The sequence below is a fragment of the Myodes glareolus genome, chromosome 27, assembly GCF_982192425.1.
Source record: "Myodes glareolus chromosome 27, mMyoGla1.1, whole genome shotgun sequence".
Classification (NCBI taxonomy): Eukaryota; Metazoa; Chordata; class Mammalia; order Rodentia; family Cricetidae; genus Myodes; species Myodes glareolus.
In genome coordinates, this window is record NC_142052.1 from 19,168,626 (window position 1) to 19,188,381 (window position 19,756).

Genomic DNA, 19,756 nt, shown 5'->3' on the forward strand with positions numbered 1-19,756 from the left:
GGAAAGTGATTTTCTCTGAAAGGACAGCATTTAGAAAGTGAAGCAACACTCCATTCACTTCGCACAGTGAATTAAAGTGTTGGAACAGACTGCTTCTCTTTCAGAGAAACGCATCTGAGTTTTTTGTGAAAGCTTGTATGTAGCTTAAGGCACTTTCAAAGGAAAGTGATTTTCTCTGAAAGGACAGCATTTAGAAAGTGAAGCAACACTCCATTCACTTCGCACAGTGAATTGAAGTGTTGGAACAGACTGCTTCTCTTTCAGAGAAACGCATGTGAATTTCTGTTCAATGCTTGTAAGTAGCTTAAGGCACTTTCAAAGGAAAGTGATTTTCTCTGAAAGGACAGCATTTAGAAAGTGAAGCAACACTCCATTCACTTCGCACAGTGAATTGAAGTGTTGGAACAGACTGCTTCTCTTTCAGAGAAACGCATGTGAGTTTTTTGTGAAAGCTTGTAAGTAGCTTAAGGCACTTTCAAAGGAAAGTGATTTTCTCTGAAAGGACAGCATTTAGAAAGTGAAGCAACACTCCATTCACTTCGCACAGTGAATTGAAGTGTTGGAACAGACTGCTTCTCTTTCAGAGAATCGCATGTGAATTTCTGTTGAATGCTTGTAAGTAGCTTAAGGCACTTTCAAAGGAAAGTGATTTTCTCTGAAAGGACAGCATTTAGAAAGTGAAGCAACACTCCATTCACTTCGCACAGTGAATTGAAGTGTTGGAACAGACTGCGTCTCTTTCAGAGAAACGCATGTGAATTTCTGTTGAATGCTTGTAAGTAGCTTAAGGCACTTTCAAAGGAAAGTGATTTTCTCTGAAAGGACAGCATTTAGAAAGTGAAGCAACACTCCATTCACTTCGCACAGTGAATTGAAGTGTTGGAACAGACTGCTTCTCTTTCAGAGAAACGCATGTGAGTTTTTTGTGAAAGCTTGTAAGTAGCTTAAGGCACTTTCAAAGGAAAGTGATTTTCTCTGAAAGGACAGCATTTAGAAAGTGAAGCAACACTCCATTCACTTCGCACAGTGAATTGAAGTGTTGGAACAGACTGCTTCTCTTTCAGAGAAACGCATGTGAGTTTTTTGTGAAAGCTTGTAAGTAGCTTAAGGCACTTTCAAAGGAAAGTGATTTTCTCTGAAAGGACAGCATTTAGAAAGTGAAGCAACACTCCATTCACTTCGCACAGTGAATTGAAGTGTTGGAACAGACTGCTTCTCTTTCAGAGAATCACATGTGAATTTCTGTTGAATGCTTGTAAGTAGCTTAAGGCACTTTCAAAGGAAAGTGATTTTCTCTGAAAGGACAGCATTTAGAAAGTGAAGCAACACTCCATTCACTTCCCACAGTGAATTGAAGTGTTGGAGCAGACTGCTTCTCTTTCAGAGAAACGTATGTGAATTTCTGTTCAGTGCTTGTAAGTAGCTTAAGGCACTTTCAAAGGAAAGTGATTTTCTCTGAAAGGACAGCATTTAGAAAGTGAAGCAACACTCCATTCACTTCGCACAGTGAATTGAAGTGTTGGAACAGACTGCTTCTCTTTCAGAGAAACGGATGTGAGTTTTTTGTGAAAGCTTGTAAGTAGCTTAAGGCACTTTCAAAGGAAAGTGATTTTCTCTGAAAGGACAGCATTTAGAAAGTGAAGTAACACTCCATTCACTTCGCACAGTGAATTGAAGTGTTGGAACAGACTGCTTCTCTTTCAGAGAAACGCATGTGAGTTTTTTGTGAAAGTTTGTAAGTAGCTTAAGGCACTTTCAAAGGAAAGTGATTTTCTCTGAAAGGACACCATTGAGAAAGTCAAGCAACACTCCATTCACTTCGCACAGTGAATTGAAGTGTTGGAACAGACTGCTTCTCTTTCAGAGAAACGGATGTGAGTTTTTTGTGAAAGCTTGTAAGTAGCTTAAGGCACTTTCAAAGGAAAGTGATTTTCTCTGAAAGGACAGCATTTAGAAAGTGAAGCAACACTCCATTCACTTCGCACAGTGAATTGAAGTGTTGGAACAGACTGCTTCTCTTTCAGAGAATCACATGTGAATTTCTGTTGAATGCTTGTAAGTAGCTTAAGGCACTTTCAAAGGAAAGTGATTTTCTCTGAAAGGACAGCATTTAGAAAGTGAAGCAACACTCCATTCACTTCGCACAGTGAATTGAAGTGTTGGAACAGACTGCTTCTCTTTCAGAGAAACGCATGTGAATTTCTGTTGAATGCTTGTAAGTAGCTTAAGGCACTTTCAAAGGAAAGTGATTTTCTCTGAAAGGACAGCATTTAGAAAGTGAAGCAACACTCCATTCACTTCGCACAGTGAATTGAAGTGTTGGAACAGACTGCTTCTCTTTCAGAGAAACGCATGTGAGTTTTTTGTGAAAGCTTGTAAGTAGCTTAAGGCACTTTCAAAGGAAAGTGATTTTCTCTGAAAGGACAGCATTAGAAAGTGAAGCAACACTCCATTCACTTCACACAGTGAATTGAAGTGTTGGAACAGACTGCTTCTCTTTCAGAGAATCGCATGTGAATTTCTGTTGAATGTTTGTAAGTAGCTTAAGGCACTTTCAAAGGAGAGTGATTATCTCTGAAAGGACAGCATTTAGAAAGTGAAGCAACACTCCATTCACTTCCCACAGTGAATTGAAGTGTTGGAGCAGACTGCTTCTCTTTCAGAGAAACGTATGTGAATTTCTGTTCAGTGCTTGTAAGTAGCTTAAGGCACTTTCAAAGGAAAGTGATTTTCTCTGAAAGGACAGCATTTAGAAAGTGAAGCAACACTCCATTCATTTCGCACAGTGAATTGAAGTGTTGGAACAGACTGCTTCTCTTTCAGAGAATCGCATGTGAATTTCTGTTGAATGCTTGTAAGTAGCTTAAGGCACTTTCAAAGGAAAGTGATTTTCTCTGAAAGGACAGCATTTAGAAAGTGAAGCAACACTCCATTCACTTCGCACAGTGAATTGAAGTGTTGGAACAGACTGCTTCTCTTTCAGAGAAACGCATGTGAGTTTTTTGTGAAAGCTTGTAAGTAGCTTAAGGCACTTTCAAAGGAAAGTGATTTTCTCTGAAAGGACAGCATTTAGAAAGTGAAGCAACACTCCATTCACTTCGCACAGTGAATTGAAGTGTTGGAACAGACTGCTTCTCTTTCAGAGAATCGCATGTGAATTTCTGTTGAATGCTTGTAAGTAGCTTAAGGCACTTTCAAAGGAAAGTGATTTTCTCTGAAAGGACAGCATTTAGAAAGTGAAGCAACACTCCATTCACTTCGCACAGTGAATTGAAGTGTTGGAACAGACTGCTTCTCTTTCAGAGAATCGCATGTGAATTTCTGTTGAATGCTTGTAAGTAGCTTAAGGCACTTTCAAAGGAAAGTGATTTTCTCTGAAAGGACAGCATTTAGAAAGTGAAGCAACACTCCATTCACTTCGCACAGTGAATTGAAGTGTTGGAACAGACTGCGTCTCTTTCAGAGAAACGCATGTGAATTTCTGTTGAATGCTTGTAAGTAGCTTAAGGCACTTTCAAAGGAAAGTGATTTTCTCTGAAAGGACAGCATTTAGAAAGTGAAGCAACACTCCATTCACTTCGCACAGTGAATTGAAGTGTTGGAACAGACTGCTTCTCTTTCAGAGAAACGCATGTGAATTTCTGTTGAATGCTTGTAAGTAGCTTAAGGCACTTTCAAAGGAAAGTGATTTTCTCTGAAAGGACAGCATTTAGAAAGTGAAGCAACACTCCATTCACTTCGCACAGTGAATTGAAGTGTTGGAAAAGACTGCTTCTCTTTCAGAGAAACGCATGTGAGTTTTTTGTGAAAGCTTGTAAGTTGCTTAAGGCACTTTCAAAGGAAAGTGATTTTCTCTGAAAGGACAGCATTTAGAAAGTGAAGCAACACTCCATTCACTTCGCACAGTGAATTGAAGTGTTGGAACAGACTGCTTCTCTTTCAGAGAAACGCATGTGAGTTTTTTGTGAAAGCTTGTAAGTTGCTTAAGGCACTTTCAAAGGAAAGTGATTTTCTCTGAAAGGACAGCATTTAGAAAGTGAAGCAACACTCCATTCACTTCGCACAGTGAATTGAAGTGTTGGAACAGACTGCTTCTCTTTCAGAGAAACGCATGTGAGTTTTTTGTGAAAGCTTGTAAGTAGCTTAAGGCACTTTCAAAGGAAAGTGATTTTCTCTGAAAGGACAGCATTTAGAAAGTGAAGCAACACTCCATTCATTTCGCACAGTGAATTGAAGTGTTGGAACAGACTGCTTCTCTTTCAGAGAATCGCATGTGAATTTCTGTTGAATGCTTGTAAGTAGCTTAAGGCACTTTCAAAGGAAAGTGATTTTCTCTGAAAGGACAGCATTTAGAAAGTGAAGCAACACTCCATTCACTTCGCACAGTGAATTGAAGTGTTGGAACAGACTGCTTCTCTTTCAGAGAAACGCATGTGAGTTTTTTGTGAAAGCTTGTAAGTAGCTTAAGGCACTTTCAAAGGAAAGTGATTTTCTCTGAAAGGACAGCATTTAGAAAGTGAAGCAACACTCCATTCACTTCGCACAGTGAATTGAAGTGTTGGAACAGACTGCTTCTCTTTCAGAGAATCGCATGTGAATTTCTGTTGAATGCTTGTAAGTAGCTTAAGGCACTTTCAAAGGAAAGTGATTTTCTCTGAAAGGACAGCATTTAGAAAGTGAAGCAACACTCCATTCACTTCGCACAGTGAATTGAAGTGTTGGAACAGACTGCTTCTCTTTCAGAGAATCGCATGTGAATTTCTGTTGAATGCTTGTAAGTAGCTTAAGGCACTTTCAAAGGAAAGTGATTTTCTCTGAAAGGACAGCATTTAGAAAGTGAAGCAACACTCCATTCACTTCGCACAGTGAATTGAAGTGTTGGAACAGACTGCGTCTCTTTCAGAGAAACGCATGTGAATTTCTGTTGAATGCTTGTAAGTAGCTTAAGGCACTTTCAAAGGAAAGTGATTTTCTCTGAAAGGACAGCATTTAGAAAGTGAAGCAACACTCCATTCACTTCGCACAGTGAATTGAAGTGTTGGAACAGACTGCTTCTCTTTCAGAGAAACGCATGTGAGTTTTTTGTGAAAGCTTGTAAGTAGCTTAAGGCACTTTCAAAGGAAAGTGATTTTCTCTGAAAGGACAGCATTTAGAAAGTGAAGCAACACTCCATTCACTTCGCACAGTGAATTGAAGTGTTGGAACAGACTGCTTCTCTTACAGAGAAACACATGTGAATTTCTGTTTAATGCTTGTAAGTAGCTTAAGGCACTTTCAAAGGAAAGTGATTTTCTCTAACAGGACAGCATTTAGAAAGTGAATCAACACTCTATTCACTTCGCACAGTGAATTGAAGTGTTGGAACAGACTGCTTCTCTTTCAGAGAAACGCATTTGAGTTTCTGTTGAATGCTTGTAAGTAGCTTAAGGCACTTTCAAAGGAAAGTGATTTTCTCTGAAAGTACAGCATTTAGAAAGTGAAGCAACACTCCATTCACATCGCACAGTGAATTGAAGTGTTGGAACAGACTGCTTCTCTTTCAGAGAAACGAATGTAAGTTTTTTGTGAAAGCTTGTAAGTAGCTTAAGGCACTTTCAAAGGAAAGTGATTTTCTCTGAAAGGACAGCATTTAGAAAGTGAAGCAACACTCCATTCACTTCGCACAGTGAATTAAAGTGTTGGAACAGACTGCTTCTCTTTCAGAGAAACGCATGTGAGCTTTTTGTGAAAGCTTGTAAGTAGCTTAAGGCACTTTCAAAGGAAAGTGATTTTCTCTGAAAGGACAGCATTTAGAAAGTGAAGCAATACTCCATTCACTTCGCACAGTGAATTGAAGTGTTGGAACAGACTGCTTCTCTTTCAGAGAAACGCATGTGAATTTCTGTTGAATGCTTGTAACTAGCTTAAGGCACTTTCAAAGGAAAGTGATTTTCTCTGAAAGGAAAGCATTTAGAAAGTGAAGCAACACTCCATTCACTTCGCACAGTGAATTGAAGTGTTGGAACAGACTGCTTCTCTTTCAGAGAAACGGATGTGAGTTTTTTGTGAAAGCTTGTAAGTAGCTTAAGGCACTTTCAAAGGAAAGTGATTTTCTCTGAAAGGACAGCATTTAGAAAGTGAAGCAACACTCCATTCACTTCGCAAAGTGAATTAAAGTGTTGGAACAGACTGCTTCTCTTTCAGAGAAACGCATCTGAGTTTTTTGTGAAAGCTTGTATGTAGCTTAAGGCACTTTCAAAGGAAAGTGATTTTCTCTGAAAGGACAGCATTTAGAAAGTGAAGCAACACTCCATTCACTTCGCACAGTGAATTGAAGTGTTGGAACAGACTGCTTCTCTTTCAGAGAAACGCATGTGAATTTCTGTTCAATGCTTGTAAGTAGCTTAAGGCACTTTCAAAGGAAAGTGATTTTCTCTGAAAGGACAGCATTTAGAAAGTGAAGCAACACTCCATTCACTTCGCACAGTGAATTGAAGTGTTGGAACAGACTGCTTCTCTTTCAGAGAAACGCATGTGAGTTTTTTGTGAAAGCTTGTAAGTAGCTTAAGGCACTTTCAAAGGAAAGTGATTTTCTCTGAAAGGACAGCATTTAGAAAGTGAAGCAACACTCCATTCACTTCTCACAGTGAATTGAAGTGTTGGAACAGACTGCTTCTCTTTCAGAGAAACGCATGTGAGTTTTTTGTGAAAGCTTGTAAGTAGCTTAAGGCACTTTCAAAGGAAAGTGATTTTCTCTGAAAGGACAGCATTAGAAAGTGAAGCAACACTCCATTCACTTCGCACAGTGAATTGAAGTGTTGGAACAGACTGCTTCTCTTTCAGAGAATCGCATGTGAATTTCTGTTGAATGTTTGTAAGTAGCTTAAGGCACTTTCAAAGGAGAGTGATATTCTCTGAAAGGACAGCATTTAGAAAGTGAAGCAACACTCCATTCACTTCCCACAGTGAATTGAAGTGTTGGAACAGACTGCTTCTCTTTCAGAGAAACGCATGTGAATTTCTGTTCAGTGCTTGTAAGTAGCTTAAGGCACTTTCAAAGGAAAGTGATTTTCTCTGAAAGGACAGCATTTAGAAAGTGAAGCAACACTCCATTCACTTCGCACAGTGAATTGAAGTGTTGGAACAGACTGCTTCTCTTTCAGAGAAACGCATGTGAGTTTTTTGTGAAAGCTTGTAAGTAGCTTAAGGCACTTTCAAAGGAAAGTGATTTTCTCTGAAAGGACAGCATTTAGAAAGTGAAGTAACACTCCATTCACTTCGCACAGTGAATTGAAGTGTTGGAACAGACTGCTTCTCTTCCAGAGAAACGCATGTGAGTTTTTTGTGAAAGCTTGTAAGTAGCTTAAGGCACTTTCAAAGGAAAGTGATTTTCTCTGAAAGAACAGCATTTAGAAAGTGAAGCAACACCCCATTCACTTCGCACAGTGAATTGAAGTGTTGGAACAGACTGCTTCTCTTTCAGAGAAACGGATGTGAGTTTTTTGTCAAAGCTTGTAAGTAGCTTAAGGCACTTTCAAAGGAAAGTGATTTTCTCTGAAAGGACAGCATTTAGAAAGTGAAGCAACACTCCATTCACTTCGCACAGTGAATTGAAGTGTTGGAACAGACTGCTTCTCTTTCAGAGAAGCACATTTGAATTTCTGTTGAATGCTTGTAAGTAGCTTAAGGCACTTTCAAAGGAAAGTGATTTTCTCTGAAAGGACAGCATTTAGAAAGTGAAGCAACACTCCATTCACTTCGCACAGTGAATTGAAGTGTTGGAAAAGACTGCTTCTCTTTCAGAGAAACGCATGTGAGTTTTTTGTGAAAGCTTGTAAGTTGCTTAAGGCACTTTCAAAGGAAAGTGATTTTCTCTGAAAGGACAGCATTTAGAAAGTGAAGCAACACTCCATTCACTTCGCACAGTGAATTGAAGTGTTGGAACAGACTGCTTCTCTTTCAGAGAAACGCATGTGAGTTTTTTGTGAAAGCTTGTAAGTAGCTTAAGGCACTTTCAAAGGAAAGTGATTTTCTCTGAAAGGACAGCATTTAGAAAGTGAAGCAACACTCCATTCATTTCGCACAGTGAATTGAAGTGTTGGAACAGACTGCTTCTCTTTCAGAGAATCGCATGTGAATTTCTGTTGAATGCTTGTAAGTAGCTTAAGGCACTTTCAAAGGAAAGTGATTTTCTCTGAAAGGACAGCATTTAGAAAGTGAAGCAACACTCCATTCACTTCGCACAGTGAATTGAAGTGTTCGAACAGACTGCTTCTCTTTCAGAGAAACACATGTGAGTTTTTTGTGAAAGCTTGTAAGTAGCTTAAGGCACTTTCAAAGGAAAGTGATTTTCTCTGAAAGGACAGCATTTAGAAAGTGAAGCAACACTCCATTCACTTCGCACAGTGAATTGAAGTGTTGGAACAGACTGCTTCTCTTTCAGAGAATCGCATGTGAATTTCTGTTGAATGCTTGTAAGTAGCTTAAGGCACTTTCAAAGGAAAGTGATTTTCTCTGAAAGGACAGCATTTAGAAAGTGAAGCAACACTCCATTCACTTCGCACAGTGAATTGAAGTGTTGGAACAGACTGCGTCTTTTTCAGAGAAACGCATGTGAATTTCTGTTGAATGCTTGTAAGTAGCTTAAGGCACTTTCAAAGGAAAGTGATTTTCTCTGAAAAGACAGCATTTAGAAAGTGAAGCAACACTCCATTCACTTCGCACAGTGAATTGAAGTGTTGGAACAGACTGCTTCTCTTTCAGAGAAACGCATGTGAGTTTTTTGTGAAAGCTTGTAAGTAGCTTAAGGCACTTTCAAAGGAAAGTGATTTTCTCTGAAAGGACAGCATTTAGAAAGTGAAGCAACACTCCATTCACTTCGCACAGTGAATTGAAGTGTTGGAACAGACTGCTTCTCTTTCAGAGAAACACATGTGAATTTCTGTTGAATGCTTGTAAGTAGCTTAAGGCACTTTCAAAGGAAAGTGATTTTCTCTGAAAGGACAGCATTTAGAAAGTGAAGCAACACTCCATTCACTTCTCACAGTGAATTGAAGTGTTGGAACAGACTGCTTCTCTTTCAGAGAAACGCATGTGAGTTTTTTGTGAAAGCTTGTAAGTAGCTGAAGGCACTTTCAAAGGAAAGTGATTTTCTCTGAAAGGACAGCATTAGAAAGTGAAGCAACACTCCATTCACTTCGCACAGTGAATTGAAGTGTTGGAACAGACTGCTTCTCTTTCAGAGAATCGCATGTGAATTTCTGTTGAATGTTTGTAAGTAGCTTAAGGCACTTTCAAAGGAGAGTGATTTTCTCTGAAAGGACAGCATTTAGAAAGTGAAGCAACACTCCATTCACTTCCCACAGTGAATTGAAGTGTTGGAACAGACTGCTTCTCTTTCAGAGAAACGCATGTGAATTTCTGTTCAGTGCTTGTAAGTAGCTTAAGGCACTTTCAAAGGAAAGTGATTTTCTCTGAAAGGACAGCATTTAGAAAGTGAAGCAACACTCCATTCACTTCGCACAGTGAATTGAAGTGTTGGAACAGACTGCTTCTCTTTCAGAGAAACGCATGTGAGTTTTTTGTGAAAGCTTGTAAGTAGCTTAAGGCACTTTCAAAGGAAAGTGATTTTCTCTGAAAGGACAGCATTTAGAAAGTGAAGCAACACTCCATTCATTTCGCACAGTGAATTGAAGTGTTGGAACAGACTGCTTCTCTTTCAGAGAATCGCATGTGAATTTCTGTTGAATGCTTGTAAGTAGCTTAAGGCACTTTCAAAGGAAAGTGATTTTCTCTGAAAGGACAGCATTTAGAAAGTGAAGCAACACTCCATTCACTTCGCACAGTGAATTGAAGTGTTCGAACAGACTGCTTCTCTTTCAGAGAAACGCATGTGAGTTTTTTGTGAAAGCTTGTAAGTAGCTTAAGGCACTTTCAAAGGAAAGTGATTTTCTCTGAAAGGACAGCATTTAGAAAGTGAAGCAACACTCCATTCACTTCGCACAGTGAATTGAAGTGTTGGAACAGACTGCTTCTCTTTCAGAGAATCGCATGTGAATTTCTGTTGAATGCTTGTAAGTAGCTCAAGGCACTTTCAAAGGAAAGTGATTTTCTCTGAAAGGACAGCATTTAGAAAGTGAAGCAACACTCCATTCACTTCGCACAGTGAATTGAAGTGTTGGAACAGACTGCTTCTCTTTCAGAGAATCGCATGTGAATTTCTGTTGAATGCTTGTAAGTAGCTTAAGGCACTTTCAAAGGAAAGTGATTTTCTCTGAAAGGACAGCATTTAGAAAGTGAAGCAACACTCCATTCACTTCGCACAGTGAATTGAAGTGTTGGAACAGACTGCGTCTCTTTCAGAGAAACGCATGTGAGCTTTTTGTGAAAGCTTGTAAGTAGCTTAAGGCACTTTCAAAGGAAAGTGATTTTCTCGGAAAGAACAGCATTTAGAAAGTGAAGCAACACTCCATTCACTTCGCACAGTGAATTGAAGTGTTGGAACAGACTGCTTCTCTTTCAGAGAAACGGATGTGAGGTTTTTGTGAAAGCTTGTAAGTAGCTTAAGGCACTTTCAAAGGAAAGTGATTTTCTCTGAAAGGACAGCATTTAGAAAGTGAAGCAACACTCCATTCACTTCGCACAGTGAATTGAAGTGTTGGAACAGACTGCTTCTCTTTCAGAGAAACGCATGTGAATTTCTGTTGAATGCTTGTAAGTAGCTTAAGGCACTTTCAAAGGAAAGTGATTTTCTCTGAAAGGACAGCATTTAGAAAGTGAAGCAACACTCCATTCACTTCGCACAGTGAATTGAAGTGTTGGAAAAGACTGCTTCTCTTTCAGAGAAACGCATGTGAGTTTTTTGTGAAAGCTTGTAAGTTGCTTCAGGCACTTTCAAAGGAAAGTGATTTTCTCTGAAAGGACAGCATTTAGAAAGTGAAGCAACACTCCATTCACTTCGTACAGTGAATTGAAGTGTTGGAACAGACTGCTTCTCTTTCAGAGAAACGCATGTGAGTTTTTTGTGAAAGCTTGTAAGTTGCTTAAGGCACTTTCAAAGGAAAGTGATTTTCTCTGAAAGGACAGCATTTAGAAAGTGAAGCAACACTCCATTCACTTCGCACAGTGAATTGAAGTGTTGGAACAGACTGCTTCTCTTTCAGAGAAACGCATGTGAGTTTTTTGTGAAAGCTTGAAAGTAGCTTAAGGCACTTTCAAAGGAAAGTGATTTTCTCTGAAAGGACAGCATTTAGAAAGTGAAGCAACACTCCATTCATTTCGCACAGTGAATTGAAGTGTTGGAACAGACTGCTTCTCTTTCAGAGAATCGCATGTGAATTTCTGTTGAATGCTTGTAAGTAGCTTAAGGCACTTTCAAAGGAAAGTGATTTTCTCTGAAAGGACAGCATTTAGAAAGTGAAGCAACACTCCATTCACTTCGCACAGTGAATTGAAGTGTTGGAACAGACTGCTTCTCTTTCAGAGAAACGCATGTGAGTTTTTTGTGAAAGCTTGTAAGTTGCTTAAGGCACTTTCAAAGGAAAGTGATTTTCTCTGAAAGGACAGCATTTAGAAAGTGAAGCAACACTCCATTCACTTCGCACAGTGAATTGAAGTGTTGGAACAGACTGCTTCTCTTTCAGAGAATCGCATGTGAATTTCTGTTGAATGCTTGTAAGTAGCTTAAGGCACTTTCAAAGGAAAGTGATTTTCTCTGAAAGGACAGCATTTAGAAAGTGAAGCAACACTCCATTCACTTCGCACAGTGAATTGAAGTGTTGGAACAGACTGCTTCTCTTTCAGAGAAACGCATGTGAATTTCTGTTCAATGCTTGTAAGTAGCTTAAGGCACTTTCAAAGGAAAGTGATTTTCTCTGAAAGTACAGCATTTAGAAAGTGAAGCAACACTCCATTCACTTCGCACAGTGAATTGAAGTGTTGGAACAGACTGCTTCTCTTTCAGAGAATCGCATGTGAATTTCTGTTGAATGCTTGTAAGTAGCTTAAGGCACTTTCAAAGGAAAGTGATTTTCTCTGAAAGGACAGCATTTAGAAAGTGAAGCAACACTCCATTCACTTCGCACAGTGAATTGAAGTGTTGGAACAGACTGCTTCTCTTTCAGAGAAACGCATGTGAGTTTTTTGTGAAAGCTTGTAAGTAGTTTAAGGCACTTTCAAAGGAAAGTGATTTTCTCTGAAAGGACAGCATTTAGAAAGTGAAGCAACACTCCATTCACTTCGCACAGTGAATTGAAGTGTTGGAACAGACTGCTTCTCTTTCAGAGAAACGCATGTGAGTTTTTTGTGAAAGCTTGTAAGTAGCTTAAGGCACTTTCAAAGGAAAGTGATTTTCTCTGAAAGGACAGCATTTAGCAAGTGAAGCAACACTCCATTCACTTCGCACAGTGAATTGAAGTGTTCGAACAGACTGCTTCTCTTTCAGAGAAACGCATGTGAGTTTTTTGTGAAAGCTTGTAAGTAGCTTAAGGCACTTTCAACGGAAAGTGATTTTCTCTGAAAGGACAGCATTTAGAAAGTGAAGCAACACTCCATTCACTTCGCACAGTGAATTGAAGTGTTGGAACAGACTGCTTCTCTTTCAGAGAATCGCATGTGAATTTCTGTTGAATGCTTGTAAGTAGCTTAAGGCACTTTCAAAGGAAAGTGATTTTCTCTGAAAGGACAGCATTTAGAAAGTGAAGCAACACTCCATTCACTTCGCACAGTGAATTGAAGTGTTGGAACAGACTGCTTCTCTTTCAGAGAAACGCATGTGAGTTTTTTGTGAAAGCTTGTAAGTAGATTAAGGCACTTTCAAAGGAAAGTGATTTTCTCTGAAAGGACAGCATTTAGAAAGTGAAGCAACACTCCATTCACTTCGCACAGTGAATTGAAGTGTTGGAACAGACTGCTTCTCTTTCAGAGAAATGCATGTGAATTTCTGTTGAATGCTTGTAAGTAGCTTAAGGCACTTTCAAAGGAAAGTGATTTTCTCTGAAAGGACAGCATTTAGAAAGTGAAGCAACACTCCATTCACTTCGCACAGTGAATTGAAGTGTTGGAAAAGACTGCTTCTCTTTCAGAGAAACGCATGTGAGTTTTTTGTGAAAGCTTGTAAGTTGCTTAAGGCACTTTCAAAGGAAAGTGATTTTCTCTGAAAGGACAGCATTTAGAAAGTGAAGCAACACTCCATTCACTTCGCACAGTGAATTGAAGTGTTGGAACAGACTGCTTCTCTTTCAGAGAAACGCATGTGAGTTTTTTGTGAAAGCTTGTAAGTTGCTTAAGGCACTTTCAAAGGAAAGTGATTTTCTCTGAAAGGACAGCATTTAGAAAGTGAAGCAACACTCCATTCACTTCGCACAGTGAATTGAAGTGTTGGAACAGACTGCTTCTCTTTCAGAGGAACGCATGTGAGTTTTTTGTGAAAGCTTGTAAGTAGCTTAAGGCACTTTCAAAGGAAAGTGATTTTCTCTGAAAGGACAGCATTTAGAAAGTGAAGCAACACTCCATTCATTTCGCACAGTGAATTGAAATGTTGGAACAGACTGCTTCTCTTTCAGAGAATCGCATGTGAATTGATGTTGAATGCTTGTAAGTAGCTTAAGGCACTTTCAAAGGAAAGTGATTTTCTCTGAAAGGACAGCATTTAGAAAGTGAAGCAACACTCCATTCACTTCGCACAGTGAATTGAAGTGTTCGAACAGACTGCTTCTCTTTCAGAGAAACGCATGTGAGTTTTTTGTGAAAGCTTGTAAGTAGCTTAAGGCACTTTCAAAGGAAAGTGATTTTCTCTGAAAGGACAGCATTTAGAAAGTGAAGCAACACTCCATTCACTTCGCACAGTGAATTGAAGTGTTGGAACAGACTGCTTCTCTTTCAGAGAATCGCATGTGAATTTCTGTTGAATGCTTGTAAGTAGCTTAAGGCACTTTCAAAGGAAAGTGATTTTCTCTGAAAGGACAGCATTTAGAAAGTGAAGCAACACTCCATTCACTTCGCACAGTGAATTGAAGTGTTGGAACAGACTGCTTCTCTTTCAGAGAAACGCATGTGAATTTCTGTTCAATGCTTGTAAGTAGCTTAAGGCACTTTCAAAAGAAAGTGATTTTCTCTGAAAGGACAGCATTTAGAAAGTGAAGCAACACTCCATTCACGTCGCACAGTGAATTGAAGTGTTGGAACAGACTGCTTCTCTTTCAGAGAATCGCATGTGAATTTCTGTTGAATGCTTGTAAGTAGCTTAAGGCACTTTCAAAGGAAAGTGATTTTCTCTGAAAGGACAGCATTTAGAAAGTGAAGCAACACTCCATTCACTTCGCACAGTGAATTGAAGTGTTGGAACAGACTGCTTCTCTTTCAGAGAAACGCATGTGAGTTTTTTGTGAAAGCTTGTAAGTAGCTTAAGGCACTTTCAAAGGAAAGTGATTTTCTCTGAAAGGACAGCATTTAGAAAGTGAAGCAACACTCCATTCACTTCGCACAGTGAATTGAAGTGTTGGAACAGACTGCTTCTCTTTCAGAGAAACGCATGTGTGTTTTTTGTGAAAGCTTGTAAGTAGCTTAAGGCACTTTCAAAGGAAAGTGATTTTCTCTGAAAGGACAGCATTTAGAAAGTGAAGCAACACTCCATTCACTTCGCACAGTGAATTGAAGTGTTGGAACAGACTGCTTCTCTTTCAGAGAATCGCATGTGAATTTCTGTTGAATGTTTGTAAGTAGCTTAAGGCACTTTCAAAGGAAAGTGATTTTCTCTGAAAGGACAGCATTTAGAAAGTGAAGCAACACTCCATTCACTTCGCACAGTGAATTGAAGTGTTGGAACAGACTGCTTCTCTTTCAGAGAAACGCATGTGAATTTCTGTTAAATGCTTGTAAGTAGCTTAAGGCACTTTCAAAGGAAAGTGATTTTCTCCGAAAGGACAGCATTTAGAAAGTGAAGCAACACTCCATTCACTTCGCACAGTGAATTGAAGTGTTGGAACAGACTGCTTCTCTTTCAGAGAAACGGATGTGAGTTTTTTGTGAAAGCTTGTAAGTAGCTTAAGGCACTTTCAAAGGAAAGTGATTTTCTCTGAAAGGACAGCATTTAGAAAGTGAAGCAACACTCCATTCACTTCGCACAGTGAATTGAAGTGTTGAAACAGACTGCTTCTCTTTCAGAGAAACGCATGTGAATTTCTGTTCAATGCTTGTAAGTAGCTTAAGGCACTTTCAAAGGAAAGTGATTTTCTCTGAAAGGACAGCATTTAGAAAGTGAAGCAACACTCCATTCACTTCGCACAGTGAATTGAAGTGTTGAAACAGACTGCTTCTCTTTCAGAGAAACGCATGTGAATTTCTGTTGAATGCTTGTAAGTAGCTTAAGGCACTTTCAAAGGAAAGTGATTTTCTCTGAAAGGACAGCATTTAGAAAGTGAAGCAACACTCCATTCACTTCGCACAGTGAATTGAAGTGTTGGAACAGACTGCTTCTCTTTCAGAGAAGCGCATGTGAATTTCTGTTTAATCCTTGTAAGTAGCTTAAGGCACTTTCAAAGGAAAGTGATTTTCTCTGAATGGACACCATTGAGAAAGTCAAGCAACACTCCATTCACTTCGCACAGTGAATTGAAGTGTTGGAACAGACTGCTTCTCTTACAGAGAAACACATGTGAATTTCTGTTGAATGCTTGTAACTAGCTTAAGGCACTTTCAAAGGAAAGTGATTTTCTCTGACAGGAGAACATTTAGAAAGTGAAGCAACACTCCATTCACTTCGCACAGTGAATTGAAGTGTTGGAACAGACTGCTTCTCTTTCAGAGAAACGCATGTGTATTTCTGTTCAATGCTTGTAAGTAGCTTAAGGCACTTTCAAAGGAAAGTGATTTTCTCTGAAAGGACAGCATTTAGAAAGTGAAGCAACACTCCATTCACATCGCACAGTGAATTGAAGTGTTGGAACAGACTGCTTCTCTTTCAGAGAAACGGATGTAAGTTTTTTGTTAAAGCTTGTAAGTAGCTTAAGGAACATTCAAAGGAAAGTGATTTTCTCTGAAAGGACAGCATTTAGAAAGTGAAGCAACACTCCATTCACTTCGCACAGTGAATTGAAGTGTTGGAACAGACTGCTTCTCTTTCAGAGAAACGCATGTGAATTTCTGTTCAATGCTTGTAAGTAGCTTAAGGCACTTTCAAAGAAAGTGATTTTCTCTGAAAGGACAGCATTTAGAAAGTGAAGCAACACTCCATTCACTTCGCACAGTGAATTGAAGTGTTGGAACAGACTGCTTCTCTTTCAGAGAAACGCATGTGAGTTTTTTGTGAAAGCTTGTAAGTAGCTTAAGTCACTTTCAAAGGAAAGTGATATTCTCTGAAAGGACAGCATTTAGAATGTGAAGCAACACTCCATTCACTTCGCACAGTGAATTGAAGTGTTGGAACAGACTGCTTCTCTTTCAGAGAAACGCATGTGAATTTCTGTTGAATGCTTGTAAGTAGCTTAAGGCACTTTCAAAGGAAAGTGATTTTCTCTGAAAGGACAGCATTTAGAAAGTGAAGCAACACTCCATTCACTTCGCACAGTGAATTGAAGTGTTGGAACAGACTGCTTCTCTTTCAGAGAAACGCATGTGAGTTTTTTGTGAAAGCTTGTAAGTAGCTTAAGGCACTTTCAAAGGAAAGTGATTTTCTCTGAAAGGACAGCATTTAGAAAGTGAAGCAACACTCCATTCACTTCGCACAGTGAATTGAAGTGTTGGAACAGACTGCTTCTCTTTCAGAGAAACGCATGTGAGTTTTTTGTGAAAGCTTGTAAGTAGCTTAAGGCACTTTCAAAGGAAAGTGATTTTCTCTGAAAGGACAGCATTTAGAAAGTGAAGCAACACTCCATTCACTTCGCACAGTGAATTGAAGTGTTGGAACAGACTGCTTCTCTTTCAGAGAATCGCATGTGAATTTCTGTTGAATGCTTGTATGTAGCTTAAGGCACTTTCAAAGGAAAGTGATTTTCTCTGAAAGGACAGCATTTAGAAAGTGAAGCAACACTCCATTCACTTCGCACAGTGAATTGAAGTGTTGGAACAGACTGCTTCTCTTTCAGAGAAACGCATGTGAATTTCTGTTGAATGCTTGTAAGTAGCTTAAGGCACTTTCAAAGGAAAGTGATTTTCTCTGAAAGGACAGCATTTAGAAAGGGAAGCAACACTCCATTCACTTCGCACAGTGAATTGAAGTGTTGGAACAGACTGCTTCTCTTTCAGAGAAACGCATGTGAGTTTTTTGTGAAAGCTTGTAAGTAGCTTAAGGCACTTTCAAAGGAAAGTGATTTTCTCTGAAAGGACAGCATTTAGAAAGTGAAGCAACACTCCATTCACTTCGCACAGTGAATTGAAGTGTTGGAACAGACTGCTTCTCTTTCAGAGAAACGCATGTGAGTTTTTTGTGAAAGCTTGTAAGTAGCTTAAGGCACTTTCAAAGGAAAGTGATTTTCTCTGAAAGGACAGCATTTAGAAAGTGAAGCAACACTCCATTCACTTCGCACAGTGAATTGAAGTGTTGGAACAGACTGCTTCTCTTTCAGAGAAACGCATGTGAGTTTTTTGTGAAAGCTTGTAAGTAGCTTAAGTCACTTTCAAAGGAAAGTGATATTCTCTGAAAGGACAGCATTTAGAATGTGAAGCAACACTCCATTCACTTCGCACAGTGAATTGAAGTGTTGGAACAGACTGCTTCTCTTTCAGAGAAACGCATGTGAATTTCTGTTGAATGCTTGTAAGTAGCTTAAGGCACTTTCAAAGGAAAGTGATTTTCTCTGAAAGGACAGCATTTAGAAAGTGAAGCAACACTCCATTCACTTCGCACAGTGAATTGAAGTGTTGGAACAGACTGCTTCTCTTTCAGAGAAACGCATGTGAGTTTTTGGTGAAAGCTTGTAAGTAGCTTAAGGCACTTTCAAAGGAAAGTGATTTTCTCTGAAAGGACAGCATTTAGAAAGTGAAGCAACACTCCATTCACTTCGCACAGTGAATTGAAGTGTTGGAACAGACTGCTTCTCTTTCAGAGAAACGCATGTGAGTTTTTTGTGAAAGCTTGTAAGTAGCTTAAGGCACTTTCAAAGGAAAGTGATTTTCTCTGAAAGGACAGCATTTAGAAAGTGAAGCAACACTCCATTCACTTCGCACAGTGAATTGAAGTGTTGGAACAGACTGCTTCTCTTTCAGAGAATCGCATGTGAATTTCTGTTGAATGCTTGTAAGTAGCTTAAGGCACTTTCAAAGGAAAGTGATTTTCTCTGAAAGGACAGCATTTAGAAAGTGAAGCAACACTCCATTCACTTCGCACAGTGAATTGAAGTGTTGGAACAGACTGCTTCTCTTTCAGAGAAACGCATGTGAATTTCTGTTGAATGCTTGTAAGTAGCTTAAGGCACTTTCAAAGGAAAGTGATTTTCTCTGAAAGGACAGCATTTAGAAAGGGAAGCAACACTCCATTCACTTCGCACAGTGAATTGAAGTGTTGGAACAGACTGCTTCTCTTTCAGAGAAACGCATGTGAGTTTTTTGTGAAAGCTTGTAAGTAGCTTAAGGCACTTTCAAAGGAAAGTGATTTTCTCTGAAAGGACAGCATTTAGAAAGTGAAGCAACACTCCATTCACTTCGCACAGTGAATTGAAGTGTTGGAACAGACTGCTTCTCTTTCAGAGAAACGCATGTGAGTTTTTTGTGAAAGCTTGTAAGTAGCTTAAGGCACTTTCAAAGGAAAGTGATTTTCTCTGAAAGGACAGCATTTAGAAAGTGAAGCAACACTCCATTCACTTCGCACAGTGAATTGAAGTGTTGGAACAGACTGCTTCTCTTTCAGAGAATCGCATGTGAGTTTTTTGTGAAAGCTTGTAAGTAGCTTAAGGCACTTTCAAAGGAAAGTGATTTTCTCTGAAAGGACAGCATTTAGAAAGTGAAGCAACACTCCATTCACTTCGCACAGTGAATTGAAGTGTTGGAACAGACTGCTTCTCTTTCAGAGAAACGCATGTGAATTTCTGTTCAATGCTTGTAAGTAGCTTGAGGCACTTTCAAAGGAAAGTGATTTTCTCTGAAAGGACAGCATTTAGAAAGTGAAGCAACACTCCATTACTTCGCACAGTTAATTGAAGTGTTGGAACAGACTGCTTCTCTTTCAGAGAATCGCATGTGAATTTCTGTTGAATGCTTGTAAGTAGCTTAAGGCACTTTCAAAGGAAAGTGATTTTCTCTGAAAGGACAGCATTTAGAAAGTGAAGCAACACTCCATTCACTTCGCACAGTGAATTGAAGTGTTGGAACAGACTGCTTCTCTTTCAGAGAAACGCATGTGAATTTCTGTTGAATGCTTGTAAGTAGCTTAAGGCACTTTCAAAGGAAAGTGATTTTCTCTGAAAGGACAGCATTTAGAAAGGGAAGCAACACTCCATTCACTTCGCACAGTGAATTGAAGTGTTGGAACAGACTGCTTCTCTTTCAGAGAAACGCATGTGAGTTTTTTGTGAAAGCTTGTAAGTAGCTTAAGGCACTTTCAAAGGAAAGTGATTTTCTCTGAAAGGACAGCATTTAGAAAGTGAAGCAACACTCCATTCACTTTGCACAGTGAATTGAAGTGTTGGAACAGACTGCTTCTCTTTCAGAGAAACGCATGTGAGTTTTTTGTGAAAGCTTGTAAGTAGCTTAAGGCACTTTCAAAAGAAAGTGATTTTCTCTGAAAGGACAGCATTTAGAAAGTGAAGCAACACTCCATTCACTTCGCACAGTGAATTGAAGTGTT